Source organism: Macaca mulatta, chromosome 11, assembly GCF_049350105.2.
Source record: "Macaca mulatta isolate MMU2019108-1 chromosome 11, T2T-MMU8v2.0, whole genome shotgun sequence".
Classification (NCBI taxonomy): Eukaryota; Metazoa; Chordata; class Mammalia; order Primates; family Cercopithecidae; genus Macaca; species Macaca mulatta.
In genome coordinates this window covers 4,097,734-4,111,749 of record NC_133416.1, presented here as the reverse complement: position 1 = coordinate 4,111,749, position 14,016 = coordinate 4,097,734, and the positions used below count along the sequence as shown (strand labels likewise).

General features: G+C 53.6%; 1 protein-coding gene across 9 annotated transcripts in view; it reads right to left on the bottom strand.

Moving 5' to 3' along the window:
• The window catches only part of TSPAN9 (tetraspanin 9), a 210,644-nt gene that overhangs the window by 87,022 nt on the left and 109,606 nt on the right, over positions 1–14,016 (bottom strand). The gene's annotated exons all lie outside the window — the stretch shown is intronic.

Here is a 14,016-nt window from a genome sequence, read left to right as displayed (position 1 = left end):
TGTGATCCAAAGTGCTGGGATTACAGGCGTGAGCCACTGTGCCCGGCCAGGCTAACAGACTCTTAAAGCACAACGGGGAACCTGAAATACCATGTCCTGATGTGAGGTCATTAGATAAAAGGACCCTGAGTAAGGGGCAGTGCTCCTGAACTGCTAATGAGAAAGGTGAGTCATCACCCAGATGGCCTTGAGTGGCCTGACACAGGCTGGAAGAAGGAAGCTGGTGTGGGGAGATGCGGCGTAATCTAGTCCTATCTTAGGATGAAGGTGGTAGAGCAGCCTCAGGAAGGCAGCTCTAGGAACACGTCCCTCCTCTTCCCTCTCTCACCATTAGCACACCATCCATTGGTGCTGGCTTGTTCAAGACAGGAGGACGTGGAACAAGGACCCATGGAAGACACAAAGCTGAGCACAAGGCGTGGGCCTCAAGGAGCTCAGGATCTAGCTGAAGCAACCCACCTTCTACCCCGACTCACGACTGCAGCTAGAGAAGCCCAGAGCAGAGTGATGCACGGAGCACAGACCGTGGCAGGATGGGCACCAAGCTGTCCCTTGGCCTTCCCTTGCAGAAGGGTTTTCTGAAGTGTGTGGCCAGCCCAGAAAGGCGTGAATGTGATAACTTCGGGAGGCAGGGAGGGGACAGGTCTGACTGAAGCAACAGAAGGTGCTTAGAGGTCAAAGTGAGCTACCCTGTGGAGCCCTGCATGGCACATGAGAAGTCTGGGCTGCATCCTGCAGTGTCCCAAGCAGTGGGGCCCATGATTAACTGGTGCCCTAGGAAGCTGGGCCTGGCACTGGCATCGGGGTGGAGCAGAGGCGAGAGGTGAAAGATCGGTGGCCGTGGCTGCCTCAGTTCCTTAGACTGCGGGTACAGATGGAACAATCAGATAGAAATGGTGCTGCGAGACACCATCCCTCTGGCAGCTCCCGATCCTTCTCAGCTTGCCACCCAGGCGAGCTGGCAGGTGCAGGCTGCCCTTCAGGGGCTCTCTGAGCGTGTGAACAAGGCAGCCTGACTTCACTTTCCTTTTTGTTTTTTTTTTTAACAAAAAAAGTGAAGCAAGTACAGCATTCTCAGAGGGGAAGAAGAAAAGCGAATACATGAAATCAACATGCCACATCTCTGCTCGCTGGCAACTGGGGAGATGTGGGCTTTGGAGTAAATGCCAAGCTCTCTCTGCCTCTCTGTGAATTCCTCAGGCTGGCAGCAGGAGACAGAGCTCAGTCTTTGGTCTCTCCCTCACCCACACACAATCAGAGTCAATGGGCCAGCCCACAGCCCCTTTCTGACCCATGCTGAATGTTCCCACATTTGATACAAGGTGCAGCTTGTGAGGCACCCTGTGCCTTTAAGCCTCAAACAAGGCAGCCCCCCACAAAGCCGGGGTTCAGGTTAGACACAAAGTGGCGCCTGCCACACAAAAGAGCACATGAGACGGGCGCCATTTTAGACGGGAGAGCTACTCACCTCCCCCCGATTTTTAAACTCCAAATATGGGATCTTCTTCAGCTGTACAGAAAATGCTTTCATTGCTGAGCAAACCATTTAGCAACCGTGCCAAAAGAGAATGATGGAGAGGTCCCTAGCAGGGGGCCCACATGGTGGTGGGAAGGCTGTAGGGCAGGTGCTTTCCTCTGCCTCGGAAATTAAACAGCTAGGAGACTGGGTGTTGCCATACTTGGCCATGATTCAGGAAGGACAGTAACAATGATGGTGAAAGGGTTGGGGTAGAAAAGAAGGAATGGTACTGTTACTTGTTTTTAATCTGTTTGTTTGTTTGTTTGTTTGTTTGAGACGGAGTCTCGCTTTGTGGCCCAGGCTGGAGTCCAGTGGCCGGATCTCAGCTCACTGCAAGCTCCGCCTCCTGGGTTTATGCCATTCTCCTGCCTCAGCCTCCCAAGTAGCTGGGACTACAGGTGCCCGCCACCTCGCCTGGCTAGGTTTTTTGTATTTTTTAGTAGAGACGGGGTTTCACCGTGTTAACCAGGATGGTCTCGATCTCCTGACCTCGTGATCCACCCGTCTTGGCCTCCCAAAGTGCTGGGATTACAGGCTTGAGCCACCGCGCCCGGCCATCTGTTTGTTTTTTTAAGTTTCTGAGACCAGTAAAGGAAACAAAGGCCAGGCGTGGTGGCTCACACCTGTAATCCCAACACTTTAGGAGGCCAAAGCAGGTAAATCGCTTGAGCCCAGGAGTTTGAGACAAACCTAGGGAACATAGTGAGACCCTATCTCTACAAAAAATACAAAACTCAGCTGGGTGTGGTGGCTCGCACCTGCAGTCCCAGCAACTCAGAAGGTTGAGGCAGGAAGATCACTTGAGCCCGGGAGGTGTGGTCAAGGCTGCAGTGAGCCATGATTGTGCCACCGCACTTTGCTTGGGTGACAGAGTGAGAGCCTATCTCAAAAAAGAAAATTAAAGAACAGAAAAAAAAACAAGCAGGGTTTGGCTGTGGTGGGAAAGTTCACAGACAGCAGGACACAAAGAGTAGCCAGGGTACCTCCCTCCCTGGAGAAAGGTCTGCTCCTCCCTCCTTCTGAGCCCTTTGTTCAGACTGAAACCACAGTTTGCCCACCTGCCTCTGCTCCGGTCACTGAGCTTCTAAAAGAAGGCAGAGGCTGTGTCTGGGTCATCTTACCCCACCCTCAGTGCCTGTCAGTGGCCACCCCACAGCAGGTACTCAGGAAGTGCTGGAGGACGGAGGGAAAAGGAAGACCAGTGTGCCTACATCTTGAGCTCTCCTCAAGGATAGCCTGACAGCCCCGAGTTCATTAACTAAAGGATGGGACCCAAGCCAGAAATCTATGGAATTGTTCCTGGAAAGCAGGCTATCCAAGGGCGTCTGAATCTGACGAGCTGAAACACCCAGCTACAGATAAGAGTGCAAATGCCATGCAGTCAACTTGTTTCATACACAACCATATCCCCAGCACGCAGCACAGCCTGGGATGGATGGATGGATGGATGGATGGATGGATGGATGGATGGATGGATGGACGGACGGACGGACGGATAGACAGAAGGACAAATAAACAAACGTATGGAGGAAGAGGTGGGAAAGATCTGAGGTAGAAAAAAGAAAAGACTGAGACAGGAGCAAGTCAGGGAACAGGGCAGCCCCTCGACCTCTGCCCAGCTGGAGTGGGCTGGGCCTCTTGGAGGGGCTCCACGGAGCACAGCCAGGAGCACTGCTGCCCCAGCTCCGAGTCTCTGGTGAACTCTTACGTGTTCCCTAGTGTGACGTGTCACCTCTCAAAGCCCAAGAGCAAAGCTGCGCCCCGGCTATGGTCAGCCCTTGTCAGAGGCCACTCCTGGCTACCAGAAAACATGGCCATGCACAGACCCTTGGCTATGTGTGTGCGCTCTACCCATGACAGGTGAGCACACTGCTCAGAGCATGTACTGGGGCCTTCGGACTAGTCAGTCAGCTTAGCTCCAAGGAAACAGGGGCACAGCTATAGACCAGCTACAGCAATCCTGCCCCAGCGGGGAGTTCCGAAAATGTGGCTTCTGCACCATGAGGAGTCAGGCAGGTGGTGTGGATTATCACAAAGCCAACCTCACTCCCACTGTCCCCGAAATTGGCTCACACCACATGCCCTGGTGACTGTGGGTCATCTGGGCTCAGATGCCTTCAATGACCCCTGTCCATACCACTATCCAACTCAACCACAGAGAACAAAACTCTAGTAAAATAACAAAGGGGGAACACGCTGGGCTTTGGGACTAGATGAATCTGTGTCCAAATCCCATCTAGAGTGAGTCACCCCACTGCTGGATGGCCTAGAATGACCACTTAACTGCTCCATATCTGTTTCTTCAGCTAGAAAATGGAAATAATATGCACCTTCCCCAGCACTACGTCAAAAAATAAGGAATAAAGATTACGAGGGAACACAGAAGGTGTTCCATGGATGGAGGCACTATGATCATTCCCAACCATACTTATTATAGTCAACATGGGCCCAGCTCTGTCTGGCTACAGTGTAGCTGGACAAAGAAACACCATCAATACCTAATGTTGTGTGGCTGACATTCTAAGGGAAATGCTGGTTGCCCTCCTCCTCCTCCTCAGGGGGGGCCTCAGCCCTGAGCCCTCTTCTCTTCTGCCCAGCTCTCCTCCGTTCCAGGGCCATCTGCATGCTGGTGACCCCTAAATGCACACCTGGACCTGACTTGTCTCCTGAGCCCCGAGTACAGATCCCCACCTCCTGCTTGTCATCCCCCTGGCTGTCTCACAGACAGCTCCAGGAGGGACTGACCTTGCCCCAAACGTGCTCCCTGGCACTATCCGCCCCTTCTCAACAAATGGCTTAAGTTCTCACCCCACGGCTTATGCCAGAAGCCCCAGAATCATCTGTGGCTCCCGGTTGTCACTTGCTCCCACCTCGAAGCAAACACAAGTCCAAGCTGTGGCGCCTCCCTGCACCTGGCACCCTCCCCGGCCCCACCCTTGTCCAGCCCTGCTTCATGGCTCGCCTGGGGTCCTGCGGCAGCCCCCACAGCCCTCCATTCCCTCCTGCGACCATGCATTCACCAAGAGCAGCCAATGCGATCTTCCCACTCACGTGCCTCTCCACTGTAACCTCACCAGTGGCTTCCCATCTTACTTGGATTACAATTGTGTGTGTGCGTGTGTGTGTGTTTCCTAGTCTCCTTTTCTAGTACAGTTCAAATCCTTACAGCAACCCTCAAGGGCCGGCACGACTGATCCCTGCCTTTCTCTCCAGCCCCCATCCAACATTCTCTGCTCACCCATTATTGCCACAGCCGTGAACTCTCGGCGCTCTGCCCTCCTCAGAGCCTCCGCCCATGCTGTTCCCTCTACCTGGATGCTCTTCCTGGGCCCACTGCCTGGCTTCACTCTACTCACCCCTGAGCTCTTGTGAATCATTGAAGAAGGTCTATTCTGGTTTTCTGGCTGCCTCCCACTGTCAAAATTAAAGCCCCCTTTCTTTCAATACATCTCCTCACAGAGCCATTTGCCCTGTTTTTTCTCACAGCGGTCACCGTCATTGGAAAGTCCACGTTTGTTAGGGTGACAATTTTACTGTCTGATTCTTCTACTAGACCATGAACCCCAGAGAGGCAGAGACTGCATCTGTCTTTCTCACTGCTTTACACCCAGTACCCAGTACTATTCCTGACCGACAGTAGGGGCTCAATCAACACCTGATGAACGCATGCAGAGGAGCTCAAGGGAGGGCATGCACAGGGCAGGCAGGGCCAGCAGGGAGGGCTTCCGGGGCTTTCCAGGTGTCTGATCGCCTCGTGCCACCTAAGGAACAAAGCCTGAGGACACTGATGACCTGTGTGGCCTCTAGTTGCTCAACCTCTGGTTCCTCAACTACAAAACAAGCAGGCTGGACTAGTTGTTCCTCTAAGGTTCCTTGGAGCCCTGAATTTCGCACCCTATGAAATGGGACTGGACAGGCACGGGGGAAGGGGAAGAGCACCTTGGCAGGGGGGCAGCTGGGCAGAGCCAGGGCACAGCAGAGGGCCCAGGACATTTGGGAGGCACCCACACGCTCCACTGGAATGAAGTTTTGCAGAAAAGGAGCCTGAAAGGAGGGTGGGCCAGAGCACAGATGACCCTGGATGCCAGTTTAAAATCTGCACAGGCACGTCCCTATCCCACTCCTCTCAGCAACTCCATCTCCTATACCTTTCTTGGCCTACACTCCCACCAAAATGAACCCACATCAAATTCCCCCTCATCCCCTGGCCTTTGCACTGGATGCTCCCTCCTCCTGAAACCCCTTTTCCCCCACACCCCGAATGGCTAACATCCACAATCCAGTTGGCATCAGGGTGCTGTCACCTCCTCCAGGAAGCCTCCTTGCTATACCAATAACACAGAGTTAATCCTGCCATGATGCCACCTGTTCCCTGACCTTCCCCCACCCTCAAATTGTGAGTTCCTTGAATGCAAGGACTGTGTCCCTCCTCTTTGTCTTCCAAGCATTTGGCATTTGTCTAGCACACCGGTGCTCTGAAGTCACCACTGAATGCATGAGTAGCAACAGGAAGAACCTTTGTGTACACCTTAAGGTGAAAGCAGCTCTTTAGAAAAATCAGCCTTTGCCTGGAGCAGGGGAAGCTTTGCAAAAAGAGTAAGAACGGCCACTCCTGCAGGACAGTCATCTCCTCTTAGAGAAGGTTTACCAGGTAAGAGGGGGCAGCAGAGACTGGGCCCTAGAAGAACGGGGCTGACACACTGCCTGGACAAAGAGCCAGCCACCTGGGGTCTCAGGCCCTGTTTTCCAGGAAAGTTCCAAAGCAGCCCCTCTTTCATCCTAAGGCCAATCAGCATCCCTGTCAGACCCTCAAAAGGGCCTGGAGTACGAGGCCCTATGCTGGACAGACAGATGTACCTGACATACACGTGTGCACACACTGAGCCCACTCCTCCTGGAAAACGGGAGAAAGAAAGCATTTGTTGTAAGTACTTATCAAGGAAGGCAGGTGGCTGCGGGGAGGATGAGATAAGGCAGACCGCCGGGCACAGGGAGGTGTGATGAAGCCTGTGGCTTATTGCCATGCACCAGTGGAAATGTACTGACCCAGCAAATCCAATATTCCTAAACCACTCCATGGAGGGTGCTGACTTGCCAGCTGGGACGGCGCTCTGTAACCTCGCATCCAGCCTGACTGTGCAGCTGGGACCCTTCTGCCGATTTCAGGAGCTGCTGCCTGCTGCCTCCCTCGGCCCGCTCTCCCTCTACGGGGCTGGTACTGGAGCCAATGCAGAGAAAGGCAGAGTGTGAGCAGGACTTGGGGATGCTCTAAAGTGAAGAAGATGGAGAAGAACCAGTGCCCCAGATTGCACACTGCAGCCCTCAGGGGAGGGAGCCTGTGCCTGTTCCACTCTCACTGATAGAGTGAGAGGTGTCTGGATGGGTGGCAGGGGCAGACTTGGGCACCCCTAATGGCTGTCATGGCTCGAAGGCCCGCAATGCATGAAGTCACTTGTGGTCTCTGAAACTCCATTGGCCGCTCTGTAAAGTAAGGCAGGAACACTGGCTGTCATCTCACTCTGTCTCTCTTCCCTCCTCCCCGTCAGGCTGGCCCATAGCTATGGGGCTGTCATTCAAGGTGCCTGCCTCTGAAGGGGGCCTCCTAAAGGCAGCCAGCCCATGCAAAGCCTGGAGACATCTCTTCTCATCTCAAGGTACTTGAGGTGAAAATGGTCACAACTCGCGCCCTCAAATCAGCCATCCAGGCTCCCAAACCTCTTACAATCCCAAAAGGTGCTTTCAAAGGCTCTTAGGTTGCTCCAGCCCAGGTCTGTTCCTGTTGTAACCCAGTCACACATGACTGGGCTGCCTCCTGTCTGCCAGTCTCCTGACCGGGCTCCCTGCACCCGCTCCCTCCTTAGCCACCCTGCCACATGCTGCCACTAGTACTGGCCCAAGGCAGAGCTTGGCACATGCCATCAGCTCAAAAACTTCCCCAGGGATTTAAACACAAATACTCAAGCTTGTCACCGGGGCCCTTCTACGTGGTACTCTGTCAGCCTTCTTCCCCACGAATCCCAGACCTGTGCCCTCTGCTTCCAGCAGCACCAGCCCCTCGAGGTGCAGCCCACCCCGGTGCCTGCCTGCACTGCCCTCCACCTCCAAAGCCTCCCCCATCCTGCTTGGCCTTGAGAAAACGTTTCAAGGTTCATCTCAAATGCCACATCCTTCATGAAGATCCCCCAAAATGAAGAGAAACTCTTCTTGTTCTAGTCGTCTCTTTTGGACACTGATTTTACTCTGCATTGCATCACAGTTACTTGCATAAATGCTTTTTCTTTGTACAAGACTAAAAGCTGCAAGGGGCAGAGCTCACCCGTGCGCCTCTTGCAGCAACCAGCCCAGCTCCATACATGGTGCACACTTAGGAAACTAAAGGGAAACTGAGTCCCTCCCACAATGCACAGAGCCCCCGAGCCTCGTCCCCACCTTCACCACACACACTTACCTCAGCGCACATGTCGGACACCCTCTAACACTGCCCTCAGCCTGTCTGGGAGGCATTCACCTTGATAGATCACAGTCATGTGTCCTCTCTGGAGGCCCTCTCTGGAGTCACCCACCACATCCAGCCACCTACAGAAACCACTGGGGGGCTCAGATGTCCAGCCTGGAGCTCTGAGAATGTGGCTGGGCTCCGTGAGGTCCAATGTGTCCGGGTGGCTGCATGTCACTCATCCTCCAAGCTCCGGCCCCCAAGAGGCGCTTCCACATCCCAGCCAGGCCAGGCGCCGGGGCACACCTGCTCTTCCCCTCCCCCACACTGCTGCCAGAGGAAATGCCAGCCCGAAGCCACGGCCAGCTGGACACAGCAGGGACACGCCCTAGGCACTGAGGCTGCCCCCTCCCTTCCTCTGCCACCCAGGCCTGGGCCTGACTAGCACCCTGGTGCGGCCCCCATCCCTCCATGCATGCACATTGCCCCTGCCGCTCTGCCTGCTTCCTGCAGAGACGAGCACACAGCAAGCACAGTGGTGCTGCAGGAGCCTGGCAGGGCACAGAGCAGGCCACCCCGGTGCTGTGGAATCCAGGGAGACACCGACAGCTCCCTGAGTGCAGGACACATGTGTTGAATGAATGAATGAATGAATGAATGAATGAATGAATGAATGAATGTGAGCATGCTTCTGTTTCCTCATCGGTATAACGGCGTTAAGTGTGACCATGAGGGACAGATGAGGCGGTGTCTGGGAAACCACTTTATCAAGTGGGAGGCAGTTGTCCTCGGAACCTTTCACCCCCACACACCACAGCCAGCCACCACACTTCACAGAGCTCGATAAAAGCGAGACACCTATGCTGAGGAAGCAGTCCTGCAGAGTTCCCCAGCGCCCATCGGTACACCACCCTCAGTTCGCCACCACAGATGTCCCCAGCGCCCATCGGTACACCACCCTCAGTTTGCCGCCACAGATGTTCCCAGCGCCCATCGGTACACCACCCTCAGTTTGCCGCCACAGATGTTCCCAGCGCCCATCGGTACACCACCCTCAGTTTGCCGCCACAGATGTTCCCAAGGAGAATTAGCCTTTATGGAGCAAATGCTCCATCTGCATCTGGGCGAAGAGCAATAAAATGAAAGGGTGGAACAGAAGGACCCCTGAGTACTTGTGGGAACTGGGGGCTCAGCCTGGGAGTACTCCAAAGACCTGCCCAGGGAGAGTCTGGCCCATCAGGAAGGGCTTCTTAGAGAAGGGGTATGTGCTGGGCTTGCATGGCATCCAAACAGAGTGAGGACAGAGGAGAGGGAGGCCTGTGTGCCTGAATGCCACAAGCAAAGGCCTGTTCATTGTGACTCTTGCAGCTTTTTCAAGGGACTCTCATACTAATGATCACATCTGATCCTCACCACACCCCTGCAAGATAGGTAGGGAAGTTGTCCCAGTTTGTAAATGAGGGAACAAAAGGCCAAAAAGAGGAGAGCACTCGTCTAAGCAAGTTAGGAGAGCTGGGACCGGAACCTATGTCTCCTGACTTCCAAAACAGTGATCTTTCCTTGCACTAAGCAGCCTTACCTGGGTCCAGTGCTGGGCCCTGCTTTTATGGACGAAGCTGGCCACTCCTGGACATATGGATACCCATGCCACATGCACAAAGGGAGGCAGGGGAAGAAAGGAAGCAGGCTGAGAGGACGCTCATGCATTTAGGATTACCCAGCTAGGAAAAGCAGAGACGCCTCACATCGCAACACCAAAGGACAAGCCCTGTCAATCCTGGAAAACACACCACTGCCCCACCAACCCCAACCTTCATCACCCTCGTCCAGTGTCCTCTGTGCTCTTTCTGACCACACGGCGTGAACACAGGTGATCTGCCAAGTGAAAGGAAACAGAAGCCCTCCCCTTTGAAAGCACAGCACAGGTAGAGTAGAAGTAACAAGCCAGTGGCGGGCTGGTAGATGTTCAACAACCAGCTCTCTGGGGGAAAAGCCCCGATTCATAGTGCTTGCCAATGCCATGGTGTAAATACTCCCACCACAGCCAATGTCAAGCTACCAGCAGGCAAATGTTCTAATTACTTTCTAATAGGCTCTCAAGAACCAGCACCAGTAGGCTCCAGCAAACCACTGTAAGAAACCCATCTCCCTCCCTCCAAAGGAAACTCCAGGCAGAGAAAAGAAACACAGCACCATTCTGCCCCCTCCTCCCCAGGAGTAAAAGTCTCAGGTCAGAGCTTGGGGAATAGAAATAGAGGCTGGACGAGCCACAGGGAAAGGATGGGGCAGCCCTCTCTCTGGTCTCCGGGGGCCTCCCCAAGAAAAACACAACTGAAATTAGCTCTTATACTACAGGGATCCTGCCTCTTAAGTGAGACCATGCCACTGCTCTGTGCAAAACCCGCTAATGCCTTCTCGTGTCTCTCAAAGAAAAAGTTCTTAGAAAAAGTTGCATGTGGCCGGGCGTGGTGGCTCAAGCCTGTAATCCCAGCACTTTGGGAGGCCAAGACAGGCGGATCACGAGGTCAGGAGATCGAGACCATCCTGGCTAACACGGTGAAACCCCGTCTCTACTAAAAATACAAAAAACTAGCCGGGCGAGGTGGCAGGCGCCTGTAGTCCCAGCTACTTGGGAGGCTGAGGCAGGAGAATGGTGTAAACCCAGGAGGCGGAGCTTGCAGTGAGCTGAGATCCGGTCACTGCACTCCAGCCTGGGCGACAGAGCGAGACTCCATCTCAAAAATAAAAATAAAAAAATAAAAAATAAAAAGTTGTGTGTATACACACACATACACACACACACACGAACTTCTGGCCCACTCACTCCACTCCAGCTACATTGTCTTCTGTGCTATTTCTTACATTAGAGCCTTTATATTGGCTGTTCCCTGTGCCTGGAATATTCTTCTCTTAGATCTCAGCATTGCCACTTCTCTCCGCTCCTGTAAACCTCCACTCAAAAGGCATCTTCTCCATGAGGCCTTCCCTGACCACCCCATTGAAGACTCTGCCTCCCCCAGCACACTCCATCTCTCTTCTCCTGCTCTGCTTCACTTACTGCTGTATTCCCAAAGCTACGAACAGAGCTTCACACAAGGCAGGTACAAGTATTTTTGAAAGAATGAATGAATGCCTGGGAAAAGTCTCTCCCAAACCCCTACGTGCCATCTTGGCTTCCCAAGAGCAGGCGGCGGGGGAGTGAGGGAGCCCTGTAGTTAGCGCCTGCCCAGCTGAGACTCAGGATACCTGCCTTCTTGCCCCGGCCCTGACATCTGTGACCTGGCACAGCTGCACCCTCCATCCCAACTTCGCACTTCATTTTCTCTCTTTAGGCTCTAACGGGAACCTACATGACTAACCCTGGGCGGTACCGAGGGCCGGAGCTAAGGCCAAACAGGACACCAAGTCCGAAGGCCCCTGAGCTCTGCAGTGAGAGGCTCCAAGGTCAGGTTCGAGGCATTCTCTTAAAAGGTCTAGGAAAAAGAAGCCCTTTGCTTCCCCTCTGCACCAGCCACACCCCAACTCCAGCTACATCCACTCCCCATTCTCCAGCTACATCCATTCCCCATTCTCCAGCTCTGGGCCTAGAAGAAACCCCCCAAAACACCCTCTACCCCAGTGGTTAAAGCCAGCAGAGCCCCAAGCCCAGGCGGCTGCCCCACCAGGCCTCAGGCGGGCTCCCCACATGCCCAGCGGCCAGCTCACGCTGCTATTTTAAGCTCTGCGGGCCCAGCTGCAGCACGTAGCCACAGCAGGCTGGCAGCCGGGGAGGAGGTAGGGAAGCAAACTCACCAAGGAGTGCTGACCTGAGGCGCTCGGAAAGGGGAAACTGGTCATCCCCTTACCACCACCCCTTCTCTACACAGACTGGAAACTCCCAGGCCCACCCTCAAATCCACCAGCCATGGGGAAAGGGAGTCAGGAGCTGCACTGGGCACGCCCACGTTCCATTTCTGAAAGTGACCCCCTGAGTTTCCACAGCAAAATGACTCCTAGCCCCACCCTGCCAACCCCTAGAAATTCCAGCAAAGCTATAACAAGCACAGCACCCCTCTTCCAGGTGCTAACATGGGACAGATACCAAAAGCACAGGCCAAAGAAAGGAGTTAACCTGCTACTGTCTGAGACGGCTTATTCACGGAGTCCCCCGACTTCCTCTTCCCTCCCCGTCTCCCCTCGGTGACTGTGCACAGGGCCAGGCACACAGCCACACTCAGTAAATACTTGCTGATTAAATGACTGCTTCTAAATGCATGCTAAAACCAAACATGATGGAAGTGGTCTAGGGATAACGCAGTCTTCACTGCTCTTATCATGAGCCTCGTTATTATCTGCGTTTCTGCTGACCTCATTGGACGCTGAAACAGAATAAAGACTCTAGAACCAAGGAACCGATGGAGTTTAGTAACAAAGCAAGGATGGCTCCCTGCTGGCCAGGAAGTCTGCCGTTGCACCACTCCAGTGGGACAGTTACACTGCATTCCCTGTGAACTGTGCCCCCTGAAGTTGTGCAACACAGAGGCCCTGTTCTAACCCCCGCTCTGCCATGGACCTCCAAGCCTCTGAGAGCTGGCTTGAGAAGGAACGCACAGAACAGGAATTCTGGGTGCAAGCTATTCCCATCCCCAACTTTATGCTGCAGAGCATCAGCAAAACCGTGCAGGGCAGGATGGGCCACACATGCCCGGGGCTACCGGCAGCATCCCACGGCTCTAATCGCTCAGCTGAAGCAACACTGGCACCAGGGAAAGAGGAGGGAAATCCAGACAGTACTATCATCAGGGAGCTCTGCTACCTTTCCCCTTGCTGCCTGTCTCTCTCAAGACTAAACCAGCTACCTACACCTTAAAGAAATAGATTCGTTACCTGGATTGGGGGGAAGAGGGAAATTCCCTGGACTCTTTCTTTCTTTCTCTCTTTCTCTCTCTTTCTCTTTCTTTCTTTTTTTTCAGTAGGGTCTCACTCTGTCACCCAGGCTGGAATGCAGTGGCACAATCTCAGCTCACTGCAGCCTCCACTTCCTGGGTTCCACTGAGCCTCCCACTTCAGCCTCCCAAGAAGCCGGGACTACAAGTGTGCACCACCACGCCCAGCTAATTTTTGTATTTTTTCTAGAGACAGGATTTCGCCACGTTGCCCAGACTGGTCTCAAACTCCCGAACTCAAGCGATCTGCCCACCTCGGCCCCCCAAAGTGCTGGGATCACAGGTGTGTACCGTGCCTGGCTGGATTTTCTTATTGAAGGAAGAACCCAGAAGCTATGGGCCTTCAGAGATCATTTGGTCTCCTTCTCCCTCCCACTCCCTTCGCTGGCTTCAATCAATCCAGACCCTTCTGGACATTTCTATTATAATTGTAGAAGCAATGACAACAGCCTGCATTTACAGAAAAATGTATGCTGTTCAAAGGGACTTCACATACGTGACCATCACAAAAGCCCTAGCAAGTCACTGCAGCAGACTTCAAAAAGATTCCAAAGGTGAAGTGGCAAACACCGAGGCCAATCACCGAGTAGACTAGAACCCAGGTCTTCATACAGCTAGTCCACTGTTCTTTCCCAAATGCCGAGTTCCCTCTAAGCGTGGGTCCCAGGCCAGTTGCTCCAGAATCCTTGGGTATTTGGTGATGAATGCAAATTCTGAGGCTCACTCTGGCCTAAAAGTATCTGGAGGCAGAATGTCGATAACCTGCCCTGTGAATGCTCTGCGGGGGATTCTAAACTGTGTTAAACCCTGACAGCCCCTGCTTTTTCTGTTGACTGGATCTAACTGACTCATCCTTTCACTAACCAAGCAGCAGCTAATCTCTAACCACCGCTAGCAACTCTCCCCAAACTACAGCCTCTCTGGGTACAAAACCTCCATTGCTGTCCTTGGGTTTGTCTCCCTGAAGATACATTTGCACCTAATCACCTTACACATTTCTGTCAGGAACTGGAAGTCACGCCAGCTGGGGAGAGAATCCTGGCCAAATTCTCCTCTCTTCACCTTGAGAAGGGACAGATCTCAGATCTGCCTAAATCCCTCTGTTCAGCCCAAGCCCATATTCCAGATGTGCCTAG